The sequence below is a fragment of the Ailuropoda melanoleuca genome, chromosome 13, assembly GCF_002007445.2.
Source record: "Ailuropoda melanoleuca isolate Jingjing chromosome 13, ASM200744v2, whole genome shotgun sequence".
Lineage (NCBI taxonomy): Eukaryota > Metazoa > Chordata > Mammalia > Carnivora > Ursidae > Ailuropoda > Ailuropoda melanoleuca.
The window spans coordinates 11,443,145-11,458,098 of record NC_048230.1 but is presented as its reverse complement, the minus strand read 5'-3'; positions in this window follow the sequence as shown (position 1 = coordinate 11,458,098).

Sequence of the window (14,954 nt, the reverse complement as noted above, 5' to 3'; positions counted from 1 at the left end):
CCGTTAAGCATCTGTCTTCAGCTCAGGTCCTGATCCCAGGGTCCTGGAATCAAGCCCCGCATCAAGCCCCGCATCAAGCCCTTCATCAAGCCCCGCATCAAGCCCCCGCATCAGGCTCCCTGCTCAGCAGGAAGCCTGCTTCTCCCTCTCACACTCCCTCTCTTGCTGTCTCTCTCTGGTTTTTTTAATAAATTTTAATAAATTTAAAAAAAAGTCAGATGCTTAACCAACTGAGCCACCAGGTGCCCCCATTTGTTTTTAGATGCTAACAAGATCATTTGGTTTCTGAGGTAGAGTAGGAGCAGATTATTTAGAACACTCACTGCATCCCCTATGCTGAGCTGTGAGGCATAACACTAATTTATTTTTTTTCATGATTTCTTCCTCCATCCAGTCTGTGGGACCTTAGTGAACTTAGAAGGGACTTCAAAACTGACTATTAAAGGTGAACTTTTAAATCACCTACATAGGGGCATCTGGGTGGCTCAGTCAGTTGAGTGTCTGCCTTTGGCTTGGGTCCTGGGATCCAGCCCCGAGTCTGGCTCCTTCCTCAACAGGCAGCCTGCTTCTCCCTCTCCCTCTGCCTGCTGCTCCCCCTGCTTGTGTTCTCTCTCTCATTCTCTCTCTCTGTGTCAAAAAAAAAAAAAAAAACTTTAAGTAAATCACCTATGTAAAGAAGGGAAGCTCACACATTTAAGTGACTATTGGCAAGAACACTTATAGTTTGCTTCTTTCAAGATTTATTTATTTATTTGACAGAGAGAGAGAGCAGGAGGAGGGGCAGAGGGAGAGAATCCTTCAAGCAGACTACCCGCAGAGTGTGGAGCCCAACATGGGGCTTGATTCCAAGACCCATGAGATCGTGACCTGAGCCGAAACCAAGAGTCAGTGGCTTAACTGACTGAGCCACCCAGGCTCCCCTAGTTTGCTTTAGATTTAAATCTTTTATAATTTTTTTTCCTAGGATATTCTCTCATCAGAAAAATCTTGAGTTTTTTTCCCCTTAGCATGTGCTTTAACAGAGAAATCTATTTCACTTTCTAGCTGTTTAATTTGGTACCGACTATGTTGTACCTAACTCCTAAGTTGTTTGTGGGAAAATAGTACATGGGAAATTGTCTAGGAGAGGGCCTGCATACAATAAGCATTCAGTTAATGTTATCTCTTTCCATTTGTTTTGTTTGTTTGTTTTTAAAGATTTTATTTATCTATTTATTTATTTATTTGACAGAGAGAGAGAGAACATGAGCACAGGCAGGGGAGGCAGCAGGCAGAGGGAGAGGGGGAAAAAGGTTTCCCACTGAGCAGGGGGCCCGATGCAGGACTCAATCCCAGGACCCTGAGATCATGACTGAACCGAAGGGAGACACTTAACCGACTGAGTGTTGGTTAACCCCACCATTTGCTATTTTTTTAAGATTTGTTTTTTTAAAGACTTATATATTATTTTAGAGAGAGAAAAAGGGAGCACAAGCATGCACACTCGAGTAGAGGAGCAGAGGGAGAGGAGAGAATCTCCAGCAGATGCCCCACCGTGCTTGGAGCCTGAGGTGGGGCTCAATTCCATGACCCTGAGAGCATGATCTGAGCTGAAATCAAGAGTCAGACGCCTAACTGACTGAGCCACCCAGGCATCCCTCTTACCATTTGTTTTAAAGTTATTAACGTTATAAATGTTATTAATTATTTCTATTAAACTTCTTGATTAATTTTTCTCAATATGGTAAGTTTTATTTTTCACCTTACTCTCCCATAATCTGGCCTCCATCCTCTTTACCTTCCTGAACCTCTTCTTACCTCCTTCTTACCAATTTCAATCTCAATTCTCTTGCTCATGGACTTCTCTGTTTAATTTATAGCTTTTGCCACACACATACATGCATACCTTAAATATTTATTTTAATTTGCATGAACACATATTCATTTGTCAATCTTTCAAAGTAGGGCCAAGACCTCTACTTTGCATATGAGTCCACCGTTTGGAATTCAGCATCCCTTCTTTTTTCATAAACCACATCAATAGTGTATCACCTAAGACTTTCAGTTTTGACTTCTTTATAGTGGAACGATAACTTAAAAACATATGCAAAGTGCTTGCAATGCAGAATCCTTCTGGGTTTTATAATTTACCCAAACACCATCAATCTTTTACAGTTGTCACACATATACCTAATTCACAGCAGTTTCTTTTATTGATTTGCCTTTATTAAATTTTTCTAAAGCATTGAACTTAATTTTCATGGAGATAAATTATTTTTCCTCCCATTCATATTTCATCATGTTGCACAACATTTAATTAAACAAGAACAACTGGAATAAACAGGTTTGTGAACCAGCATTGACTCACCATGTGGGAGCAGTGGTGCGTGGATGTAACAGAGAATTAAAGTCTACCCCCAAAAGGATGTCAAAATATCTGTGATATTTTATTTTATTTAAATAGGTCAAAAAAGTGTGAGGAAAATATTAACAATCTTCAATCCTTGGTAGTGAGGATACAGGTGTTCATTTTAGTGTTCTCTATATTTTCTGTATTAAAAACAAGTTCTCATAGAGAAAAAGCAAATGATTCTATAGGACTGTATGAGGAGGAAAACTAATGGAGAAACTAAAGATCTTAGATACTGGCATGTCCCAGAGAAGGTTATCCTGTGCCTGGTCCTCTCTGTGAACTAAGCCTGGGGGAAGTCAATTGAATCCCTCCACATGGTTTGAGGATCAGATGTTCCAAAGTGTTCGCCTCATTTTCTTGGGAAGGCAGTCAGCAACCTCCAAGCCTTACCTCTCCACTCTGTCCACCATGGTAAGGCATCAGGAGAGTAGAAATGGCTGCCTTGGGATTTAGGAAAATGTATCCAAGGCCCCTTTCACCATTCAAGTTAAGTAAAGCCTCAGATATGGGAGACTCTGAATGGAATCAGGCCATATGAATTATTTGAAAGAATGCCCAATTTCCTAAAATCAACAACAGGAGAAACAACAGTTGTTGGTGAGGATGTGAGGAAAGGGGAATCCTCTTGCACTGCTGGTGAGAATGCAAACTGGTGCAGCCCTCTGGAAAACAGGATGAAGTTTCCTCAAAAAGTTAAAAATAGAACTACCCTATGATCCAGGAATTGCACTAATAGGTATTTACCCAAAGAATACAGAAATACTAATTCAAAGGGATACATGCACCTCAACGTTTATAACATTATCTACAATGCCCAAATTATGAAAATAGCCCAATAGCCAAGTGTCCATCTACTGATAAATGGGTGAGGAAGATCTGGTATATATGCAGAGATATACGCGTAATGGACTATTACTCAGCCATAAAAAAAGAATTAAATCTTACCATTTGCAACCACGTGTATAGAGCTAGAGAGTATTATGCTAAGTGAAGTAAGTCGGTCAGAGAAAGACAAATACCATATGATTTCACTCATGTGGAATTTAAGAAACAAAACAAAGAGAAAAAGGAAGAAGAGAAAAAAAGAGAGAGAAAGGGGGGCAAACCAAGAAACAGACTCTTAACTATAGAGAACAAACTGATGGTCACCAGGGGGAGGTGGGGGGATGGGTAAAATAGATGATGGGGATTAAGGAGTGTACTTACGGTGAGCACCAGGTGATATATGGAATTGTTGAATCATACACCTGAAACTAATACAACATTGTATGTTAACTAACTGGAATTTAAATTAAAACTTTTTTTTAAAAAGAACACTCAATTTATTGAAATTAATTTTTCATTAACTTGGGGGAAGTGGGGGTATTAAATATAAACATAATTATAGAAAATAAGTTTCCATTCCTCCCCGACCTGAGTATGTATAATCACTATATCCAGATGTCTTTGATTTTCTCCAAGACATTTTGGAAAATATTAGGTAAGGCTGTGTGATGCACTCTATAGATTCTTGTTTTCTTTTTTTTTCCTTTTATTTTTTTATTTTTTGCCGTCTTAAGCATCCTTTGCTTGATTTTTGCATTTCCTTTAATAAATAAGTGCCTTTCTTCTGATGCAACTAGGAAGGAATTTTTTTTTTAAAGATTTTATTTATTTATTCGACAGAGATAGAGACAGCCAGCGAGAGGGGGAGCACAAGCAGGGGGAGTGGGCCTGCTTCTTCCTCTCCCGCTCCCCCTGCTTGTGTTCCCTCTCTCGCTGGCTGTCTCTATCTCTGTTGCATATATAAATAAAATCTTTAAAAATAAATAAATAAATAAAACGCTTTTTTGGGAATCACTATCTGAATACAGAAGGCTAAGAAATAGCCTAACACATTTATAAACTCATAGTGGGGTAGTACACACATACGAAGGAAAAAGGAGAGGGAGAAAGAGAGCAGCTAAGCACAATATACTCCTATTCAGATATCCTTTCCTTGTAGCTTGTCTTGCTGGAGAGTCTTGAAGGTGGTTGTCATAGGTGGTCTATAGTTTATCCAGGTTCTAAGTAGGGCTTCTAGAGAAGATTTAAGTGATCCTGAGGGTGTAGAGAAGTAACAGGACTGAAAACCACAATTATGATGAAACAAGATATTCTGCCTAGAGGAGCGTAGTAATTTGTTAAATATAAATTCCGTAGTGGCAATATTGATGGATCTGTCATACTGTCAGCAAGAAATATAGAAATGTGGGTATTCCTTGAAAATCCATTTGAAATGATAGACGTGGTCATCCATCTCTGTGATTGGTGAGCAGGGAACTCAGAGATTCTTCAAGAATCTCTAAGATTCTTTCAGGCATGGGGTTGTGAGAAACCTACTAGAGACATGTGATGCTGGTACAACACAAAGTCTACTGTGGACAAAGTTTATGGAGAGTGAGTAGAGTGCATACAGCCCCCTACGGTCTCATTATCCCATGGAGAGGTAAGCTTGGGTCAGACACACCTGAACATTCTATAAATAGTGCTCCAGGAAAACACACACACACACACACACACACACACACACACACACACAAACCCTGCCCCAAGCTGCTCTATGTATCCACAGAGAAATGAGAGGAGTAGAGGATGCTAATCAACCAGAGTTTTTTAGTTGGAGGAATAGCCATGAATACAATAGGGACATTCTGTGGGACAATTGTCTAAAGGAGTTCAAATACCAGTGCTGGTATCTGCTAGTAGTATTGTAGCCCTTCCTACTGAGCCACATCATTTCATCTAAGCCAGCTCTTTGCCAGGCTACTCAAGGGTAGAGAGGATTGCCTTTGCAATCCAGCAGATAAAGGGCTTGTCTCCTCTTACTCTGAAATCTGGGATTTAAATGAAAGGTAACACTTAGAAGGGAAGGAACCATTCATGCAGGCAGATACCACTGAAAATTGCTTGGCAATGAGTAGTCTAGTGGGGATTAGTCAGGAAATAAAATGTGCCATTATGAGAACACGTCAGATCTATAAAAAGTATAATCTCTGAGATAAAATCCAGGGTATCCTAGAAATGTTTGGTTACCAATCTCTTCAATCTCTGGGAACCAGGGCCTCCCAGGTCAGTCCTTGAGCTAAGCACAGATAGCCTTAGTGTGGTCTAAGGCATGTGTATCATGTGGAACTTCCCCAGAACACTCTGCTTATACCCTATTGCCAGATTTTATTCACATGGTCACACGAATTTATGGAAGGCCCGGGAATGAATTCCTCTTTCTGAATGGGCCATGTGCCCAGATTAAAATTCTACAGCAATCTATACCAAACCCCACACGATAGCATAATTAAAAAATAATTTGTTTAAAATAAAATAGGGGGGCGCCTGGGTGGCACAGCGGTTAAGCGTCTGTCTTTGGCTCAGGGCGTGATCCCGGCGTTATGGGATCGAGCCCCACATCAGGCTCCTCTGCTATGAGCCTGCTTCTTCCTCTCCCACTCCCCCTGCTTGTGTTCTCTCTCTCGCTGGCTGTCTCTATCTCTGTCAAATGAATAAATAAATAAAATCTTTAAAAAAATAAAATAAAATAAAATAGGGATGACTGGGTGGCTCAGTCCGGTCAAGTGTCTAACTCCTGGTTTTGGCTTGGGTCCTAATCTCAGGGTGGTGAGATCGAGCCCCAAACTGGGCTCCACACTTACTGTAGAGTGGAGTCCACTTAAGGATTCTCTCCCTCTGCCCCTCCCAATTGTTCTCTCTCCCAAATAAATAAAGCTTAAAAAAAAAAGAATTTGTTATATAAATGTGAGGGTGTTTAGTGGAACCAAAGGGCAGGGAGCCTACCAGGCCTAATTAGGACCTTGAATAGGGACTTGTCAGAAACCAAACCAAGGCACTTGTCCTCTTTATCTTTCCAGGGGCATAAAGGGCCGCAATTCCGCCTTTCTCAGCAGACCAGCCTTAACTGCTTATCAGCACATTCACTCAGCAAATACTGACTAAGCACTTACCATGGACTAGGACTGTTCCAGGCACTGGGGATAGAGAAAGGAATCAAACAGACAAAAAACATGTACTTCCAGGGGCACCTGGGTGGCTCAGTCGTTAAGTGTCTGCCTTCAGCTCAGGGCGTGGTCCTGGAGTCCTGGGATCGAGCCCCACATTGGGCTCCTCCGCTGGGAGCCTGCTTCTTCCTCTCCCACTCCCTCTGCTTGTGTTCCCTCTCTTGCTGGCTGTCTCTCTCTCTGTCAAATAAATAAATAAAATCTTTACCAAAAAAAAAATGTACTTCCAAAATATTCATCCATGCTCCTCTAGTCTGTGTGTCCTTTTAAATGCAAGGACATGTAATTTTTGGACCTCCTGTTCCTATTTTTCAATTGCAATTCTCCCACATAATTATGTGGGAGGTCTTAGAACGCCAAAGAAAATTGGTTTCAGGTTAGAATAATTCAGCCTCCAGACCTAGTATCAGCAAAGGATACCACTGAGCCTCTGGTATAGTGAAAGAGGGTTCTGGAGCCTAGCCAGACCTCTTTTCTGACTTCTCTGTTCCAGGTGCCCCTTCAGCTGTTCAGAGAGTTGTTTCTGAGATTTCAGTTGAGGGCTAGGAGCTGGGAGTCACCATGACAGTGCTGAGATGGCTGGCCTCCATGCAAAACATGGAGAAAGAGAGAAAAATTAGTGTCTGCTGGGAAACTAAAGTAGAAAACCAAACAGTGCAAATAAAATGTCAGTCTAAAGGGAACGAGCTGAGAGAGGAAAAACAGGTACAAGGAAACGAGACAACAGGAGGCAACAAGATGAGTAAGTAAGTTTGGGAGGTGTATTATTCAAGATTAAATCCAGAGGAAGCACAGACATTAGGACCGGTTGATCCAGTGATTCAGTGATGCCATACGACCCAGCTCATTCTTCACCTAGAGTTATAGGATGGTTGCCCGTAGCCACCAACTTACAAGCTGCCCCCATATAATGGGGGGAAAAGAATGGCTTTCCAGAGCTCTTTCTCAAGTACAGAATCTTCCTAGAAATCTTCAGGAAGCCTTTCTTAGGGCTTATTAGAACTAGGTTACACGGAATTACCTTTAGACCAGTGGGTCTCAACCATAGGCAATTTTTCTCCTGAGAAGACATTTAACCATCTCTGGAGACATTTTTGGTTGTCACAACTGGGAGAGGGGAGTGCTACTACCATCTGGTGGGGTAGAGGTCAAGGATGCTACTAAATGTTCTGCAATGCACAGGACAACACCCACAATAAATTAAACTGCCCCAAAATGTCCAGAGTGTTGAGACTGGGAAAACCTGTTTTAGACCAAGTAGGCACAGTCCTCTGAAGCCCCCAGACGGGGTGTGGGAGGGGTGCATACCAGAGAAAAACTGATAACAAGTGGCCAGAGAAGTAGGAGAAGATGGAAAAAATATCCTGTTCAAAACCCAAAGGAAAATTTTAAGGCAGATATGGCCAGTAATAGCAAATGCTGTAGAGAGGTCAAGTAGGTTTATGACTGAAAACCATCCAGTGGATTTATCAATAAGGGGTTACTTATTACCTTTGCTCAAGAAGTTCCAGGAGGGTAATAGGGACCAAAGTTAGGCTGATACAGAGCGAATGAGAGGTGGTGACCAAGACCTCTTAATTATGGTATAGGCAAATCATTCAAGAAGTTTGTGAATGGAAGGAGAGAGAGAAGTAGCTGAAGGGTCAGAGAATCATTTGTTTAATTATTATTATTATTATTATTTTGTTTTTAAATCGTGAAGAGAGAGGATCGTTTTTAAAATGCTGACAGGAAAATCCAAGAGAGTGAAGGGAAAAAGAGAGGGGAAAAAGGAAACCGCCATCTACAGTAGCGCTTCTCAAACTTTTTTTTTTAAAGATTTTTTTATTTATTTGTCAAAGAAAGAGAGAGCACAAACAGGGGGAGTGGCAGGCAGAGGGAGAAACAGGCTTCCTGCTGAGCAGGCAGCCCGACATGGGGCTCTATCCCAGGTCCCCGAGATGACCTGTGCTGAAGGCAGACGCTTAACCAACTGAGCCATGCTGGCGCCTCCTTCTCAAACTTCAATATGCATGTGAGTCACCTGGGGATCTTGGAATCACCTGTGGGAGTCTATTAAATGCATATTCTGATTCAGTACGTCTGGGGTGGAGCCTACGAGTCTAGAGTTCTAACAAGCTCCCAGGTGATATCAGTGCTGCTGGTCCATGGGCCCCACTTTGAATAGTAAGAATTTACAGCAGTGGTTCTCAAACTGATGTGTGCATTAGAATCACCTTGTGGGCTTGTTAAAACAGAGGTTGCCGGGCCCCACTCCCAGAGTGGGAGTACATCTGGGATTGGGCACAAGAATTTGCATTTCTAACAAGCTCCAAGGTGCTGCTGATGCTGCTAGTACAGGGATCACACTCTGAGAATCATTGATTCAGTGTATATGTGGAGAAAATCACCTTCGAAGAAAGATCGCTTCACCACTGAGAAAATAAGGAAAAGGCAAAAATTGACAGGGCTACAGATAAGCTGGTAGATTTGGAGGGAGGTAGGATGCTGAAGAATTTACTGCTTATTGGCCTGTATCTTCTCTGTGAAGTAGCAGTAAAATGATCATCTGAGAGCAAAGAGAGAGGATGAAGGGATAAGGAACTATAAATATTAGGTAAAGCCTATTGCCCTACAATTAGCTCTCCTCATAACACCATACGAAAAGTCTGTTTGTTTTGTTACTTATTAAGGCAATGTTTTGCAATTAATTCACCCAGACAAGTTGACCAGGAAGTTATGTGGTGCAGTGGAAGAATTAGCAAGATTTTCCTTTGGCTGGTAACTAGAAACTCCTGCTTTGGAAATTTCCAAGCTTGAATCTTGTTGACAATGTGCTTTGATGTAGAAATGAAGCAATTCAATGGTTTTAAAAGGCAGAATGACATAGAATTTATGAAGGGGTAGACTCTAGAATGAGAGGCTCTGGTTTCTTTTCTCTTTTTCTAATTATTATTAATTTTTAAAGTAGGCTCCATGCTCAGTGTGGATCCCAGTGCAGGCTTGAACTCAGGACCCTGAAATCAGGAGTCAGATACTCAACTGACTGAGCCACCCAGGTGCCCTGAGGCCCTGGTTTCTTTCTTTCTTTCTCTGCCTCTCTCTCTTTGTTTCTTAGAGCACACACACGCATATGAGAGGAGCAGAGATAGAGGGACAACCAGACTCTGCACTCAGTGTGGGGCCCGACATGGGGCTCGATCTCAAGACTTTGAGGTCATGACCTGAGCAGAAACCAAGAGGCGGACGCTAAACCAACTGAGCCACCCAGGCGCCCTGAGGTTCTGGTTTCTAATCCTGCCTTAACCACACACCAGTGTGAAACCTTAAGCAAGCATGTTAACTTCTCTTAGCTTTAATTTCTCACTTGCAAAATGGGGATAAGAATGGGAACGGTACCTATCTCACAGAGTTTTGGGGAGAATGAAACAAGATAATGTAGTAAGTACATGGCACCATGTCTGTCACAGGAAATGCTTCAAGTCAGTTTATCATTTGAATCTATTTCACTAATATCTCTGCATCTAGAGCCACACCCATCTTCATCCACAATTCCAGATGACAATTCATACGAAGTTGTGAAAAATGTATACATCATTGTTACTGTAATACCTAACATTTATTGAGCCATTTTTGTGTGTGTGCTAGGCATTGTTTTAAGCTCTTTACATGTATGAATTCAAGTGACCCTCACAATAGCTCCATGAGAGGCATTCTATTATCCTCATTTTGTAGGTGAGGAAACTGACACCTGAAGAAAATACTTTACTCAAAGTCACACAGAAAATAAGTGGTAGAGTTTGATCCCACACAGTCTAACTCCAGGGCTATATTCTCAACCACCTCATGGTATAGCCTCTTCAGGGCTTCACAATGTGAATTCAGGTCAGATGAAGTGTCAAATAAGTCGATCAAATGAGGCACCTTTCATTTGGTATTAATAAATTTTGGGATTCCAGAGTCTAGGAACAACTGCTTTCAGTTTTGTTCAGATCCCAAGTGGTGATCACTAGGGTATATGTAGTACCAATTCACCAGAGATTAGCTTTAAGCATATTACTTCACACAAACTCTCAAGTTTCCTCTTTAGGCTGCCAACTAATTATTTTTATTCAACTGGACTACTATGATACTTTAAAAGTACAGTTTATGTGGAATGAAAAATTATAATACTGGTCACTATTTGTTGAATGGAATGCCTATTTCATGCTGGGTTCCTTATACGCTCTAGCCTTAATAAAACAGCTCTGCAAAGGTAAATACTCATACGCCATTTTAACAGATAAGAATCTGAAGATAAAAATTTTCTGGGAGGGGCGTCTGGGTGGCTCAGTCAGTTAAGCAATCGCCTCTTGGTTTCAGCTCAGGTCATGATCTCAGGGTTGTGAGATTGAGTCCTGCTTCTCATCAGTCTCTGCACTCAATGGGGAATCTGTTGGAGATTCTCTTTCCCCCAGCCCTCCTCCTCTGCTCCTCCCCTGCTTGCCCACATGTGCACTCTCTCTCCCTCTCTCTCTCTGAAATAAATAAATAAAATCTTTTTAAAAAAATTGCTGGCAGTCAGGAAAGTTTCCCTATCTCCCATACTGTAGAATGAAAATAGTTATTTCCAAAAAAGTAGTGTACATTGAACTCTCACAACTTCAGGGTCTGCCAATCTCTCTAACAGGGCTTTACTTTTAATTTGTAAGGTGCTTTTTATATCTGGTTCTGGGTAACTGATAATCCTATTCAACACCTCCTGTACTGCAGCATAGTAAGGAGGAGGAAACAAATCAATAAACAAACATATAGTACAAAACACTTGTCCCTAAGGAAAAGTGACAATATTGTTGAGATTAGATCCATGGAAAAAGATCCAGAAGATGAAGTGAAGTGATACATGTCCCAGTTGTAGGTTGATCGGATGGAGGTGAAGGTAGGGAGTGAGTGAGAGGGGGCAGAGAGATTGTTTAAAACACATTTCCTCCACTTCATCTGGTGATGGAATGATTTCCTTATGTTCCTTTTCGGAAGCTTGAGTCTCATAGACTTTTCGGTGAGTGACTCTTGGACATGTTTCATGGTATGGAGTATAATGAATTCTTCCCTCCACCTCCTCCTCAACAAATACACCTCCCTACCCAAGATAAAGTTCAACTGGTCCATACCCTTGCCTTTGGGCAAGATAGTCTCTCTTCTATTCCAGTTCTCTGAGGTAGCCCACTCCTATCCCACCCTGTTCCCCAGTCCTAGGACTGTTGGTAGGACAAATAATTAATATAAATTAAATAGAATGACTTGGAAGTTATTGAATGATAGAACCAAACTAGACCAACTCCCACGTGACCCACTAGCTGCCCAGCTTGGATATCATGATACAGAATCCACTGAGACCTTTTCTGAATATCAGCCATCTCAGGAGATCACCTGAACCCAGACACCAGGATTTCATCTAGAGGCCAGCTCAACTCACCTATTATTCTTGGATTTTACCCAAAATACAGGCAACTCATCATTTAACCACTCTTTTTTTTTCTTTTCTACACTTCCAAACCAATATCACTTTATTCTCTCATTCCTGACTCATCATCCCACTGCTCCCTTCCCTAAAATATTTTTTCACTGTGCCTTCTTGATATTTATTTCCATTATAAACAAACTCCCCCACACTCTCTTCTCCCCTATAATCTTCCCTTCCTCCTTTCCTTCTTGTCTTATCCTGAAAATCCTACTTCTGGTACTATTCTTTTGAAGTTAGGGGGCTTATGGTCTCTCCTAATCCACACATTATAGGGGCTGATGGGAATTTTGAATTTTTCTCCTTTCCATTATTATTAAATCAGTATTCCTCTCAGATGGGTACAAATCCTTCTACCACTCTTCTTTCTCATCTTCCAGGTTATGGTCACTATTCTACACTTAGAAGAAGAGCTTGCAGTACTCGGCTCTTATCTACCTCTAAACCCTATATTGTGCCGGCACTCTGATAACTTCACTTTCCTTGGAAAATTAAACCCCAAACCTCATGCTTTCATGACTTACTCAAGTGACGTACATCCTTCACTCCAAGTCAACCAGACTCAGCACAGGACCATTCTAGAAACTGCTCCACATTAGAAACCTTTGACTCTGTTAGAGTTACCATTCTCTATCTTCCACCTCTGACATGCTCTAACTTTCACCACTACTGTTCTTAGGTCATAAAGAGACCTATTGTTTCTTTTCTTTTTCCAGCTTCATTGACATTTGGCTGACAAGTACTTACAGGTTTTTGAGCTTTCTTCTCTTCCTGACCTATCAGCCCCTTCACTGTTTCGTTTCTTTCACTCTTTAGTCTGACCTCCATGGCTTGTCACCTCGAATACTCTTTTAGAAGCGCTCTCACCTCCCTCACAACCCTTCCTTCTTCAATCAACTTGCACATCAAAACACCATCTCTGAAATAAATCCCATACCCTACAGAAGACACGAACAGACATTTGTCCAAAGAAGACATCCAAATGGCCAACAGACACATGAAAAAATGCTCAACATCACTCAGCATCAGGGAAATACAAATCCGAACTACAATGAGATACTACCTCACACCAGTCAGATTGGCTAAAATTAACAAGACAGGAAACAACAGATGTTGGTGAGGGTGTAAGGAAAGGAGAACCCTCTTGCACTGTTGGTGGGAATGCAAGCTGGTGCAGCCACTCTGGGAAACAGGATGGAGGTTCCTCAAAAAGTTAAAAATAGAGGTACCCTATGACCCAACAATTGCACTACTAGGTATTTACCCAAAAGATACAAACGTAGTGGGGCGCCTGGGTGGCACAGCGGTTGAGCGTGTGCCTTCGGCTCAGGGTGTGATCCTGGCATTATGGGATCGAGCCCCACATCAGGCTCCTCCACTATGAGCCTGCTTCTTCCTCTCCCACTCCCCCTGCTTGTGTTCCCTCTCTCGCTGGCTGTCTCTATCTCTGTCAAATAAATAAATAAAATTAAAAAAAAAAAAAAGATACAAACGTAGTGATCCAAAGAGGCACCTGCACCCCAATGTTTATAGCAGCAATGTCCACGATAGCCAAACTATGGAAAGAGCCCAGCTATCCATCAACAGATGAATGGATAAAGACTATGTGGTATGTGTATATATATATATATATATATATATACACATACACATACATACAATGGCATATTACTCGGCCTTCAAAAAAATGAAATCTTGCCATTTGCAATGACATGGATGGAACTAGAGGGTATTATGCTAAGCGAACTAAGTCAGTCAGAGAAAGACAAATATCATATGATTTCACTCATATGTGGAATTTAAGAAACAAAACAGAAGGACATATGGGTAGGCAAAGAAAAATAAAATAAGATGAAAACAGAAAGGGAGTCAAACCATAAGAGACTCTTAACTCTAAAAAACAAACTGAGGGTTGCTGGCGGGAAGGTGGGGAATGGAGAATGGGGTAACTGGGTGATGTTCATTAAGGAGGGCGCTTAATATAATGAGCACTGGGTGTTATACGCAACTGTTGAATCACTGAACTCTACCTCTGAAACTAATAATACACTATATGTTAATTGAATTTAAAAAATTAAATTAAATTAAAAAATTAAAATAAAATAAATCCTGTGCCCTTTTCTCTGCCCCATACCAATAATGATAAAGAATACCATGAGGAAAAATTCTGGTAACAAATTTCTGGATCTGCAGGGGCAGAGAAATGCTTGAGAACCTCATATCTTGTCCTTGGTTGAGTCCCCTCCTATTTTCTCACATCTTTCCAAGCTTTCCCCATTCACTTTCAGCCCCCTTAAATGCAGAGCTACTCACTCAGCAGCTCACTCTCTCTCTCTCTTTAAAGATTTTATTGATTTATTTATTTATTTTTATTTATTTATTTATTTATTTGTCAGAGAGCACAAGCAGGGGGAGCGGCAGCAGAGGGAGAAGCAGCCTCCCCGCTGAGCAGGGAGCCCAATGTGAGGCTCGATCCCAGGACGCTGGGATGAGCTGAGCCAAAGGCAGACGCTTAACTGACTGAGTCACGCAGGCGCCCCTCTGCGGCTCATTCTTGACGTTCTTATTTCACTTTCATGTTATGTCTTTGTACAGATCTTTTTGGTCAGTTTTGGTAATTTTTATTTGTCTCAAATGTTTCACTTAATCCAGATTTCTGACACAATACCTATTTTTTTTTTTAACTTACATCCGCAGAAGGAAAGTGACTGAATCATAGAGAAAAAGCGGAACAAAGAGATTGGACAAAAAGCGCATATTGCTCCTCCTTTTGATTGACCCGTCCTCAGTAATGGGAGCTAATAATCTCTTCCTACTTAAGCTAGTTTGAGTTGGATTTGTCATGACCAAAAGTATCTTAACTAATATATCTATCTCTTGTGTATGCTGTTTATCTTTTTCTTCCATGTTTCATGAGAGTCACAGACCCAGTGTTCTCCTTCAGTATTCATATTTGAGTGAGGTTAAGTCTAGATCAGCAAACGATAGCCCATGGGCCATATCTGGCCAGCCACCTATTTTGTTTTTACAACCCACAAGCTAAGAATGGTTT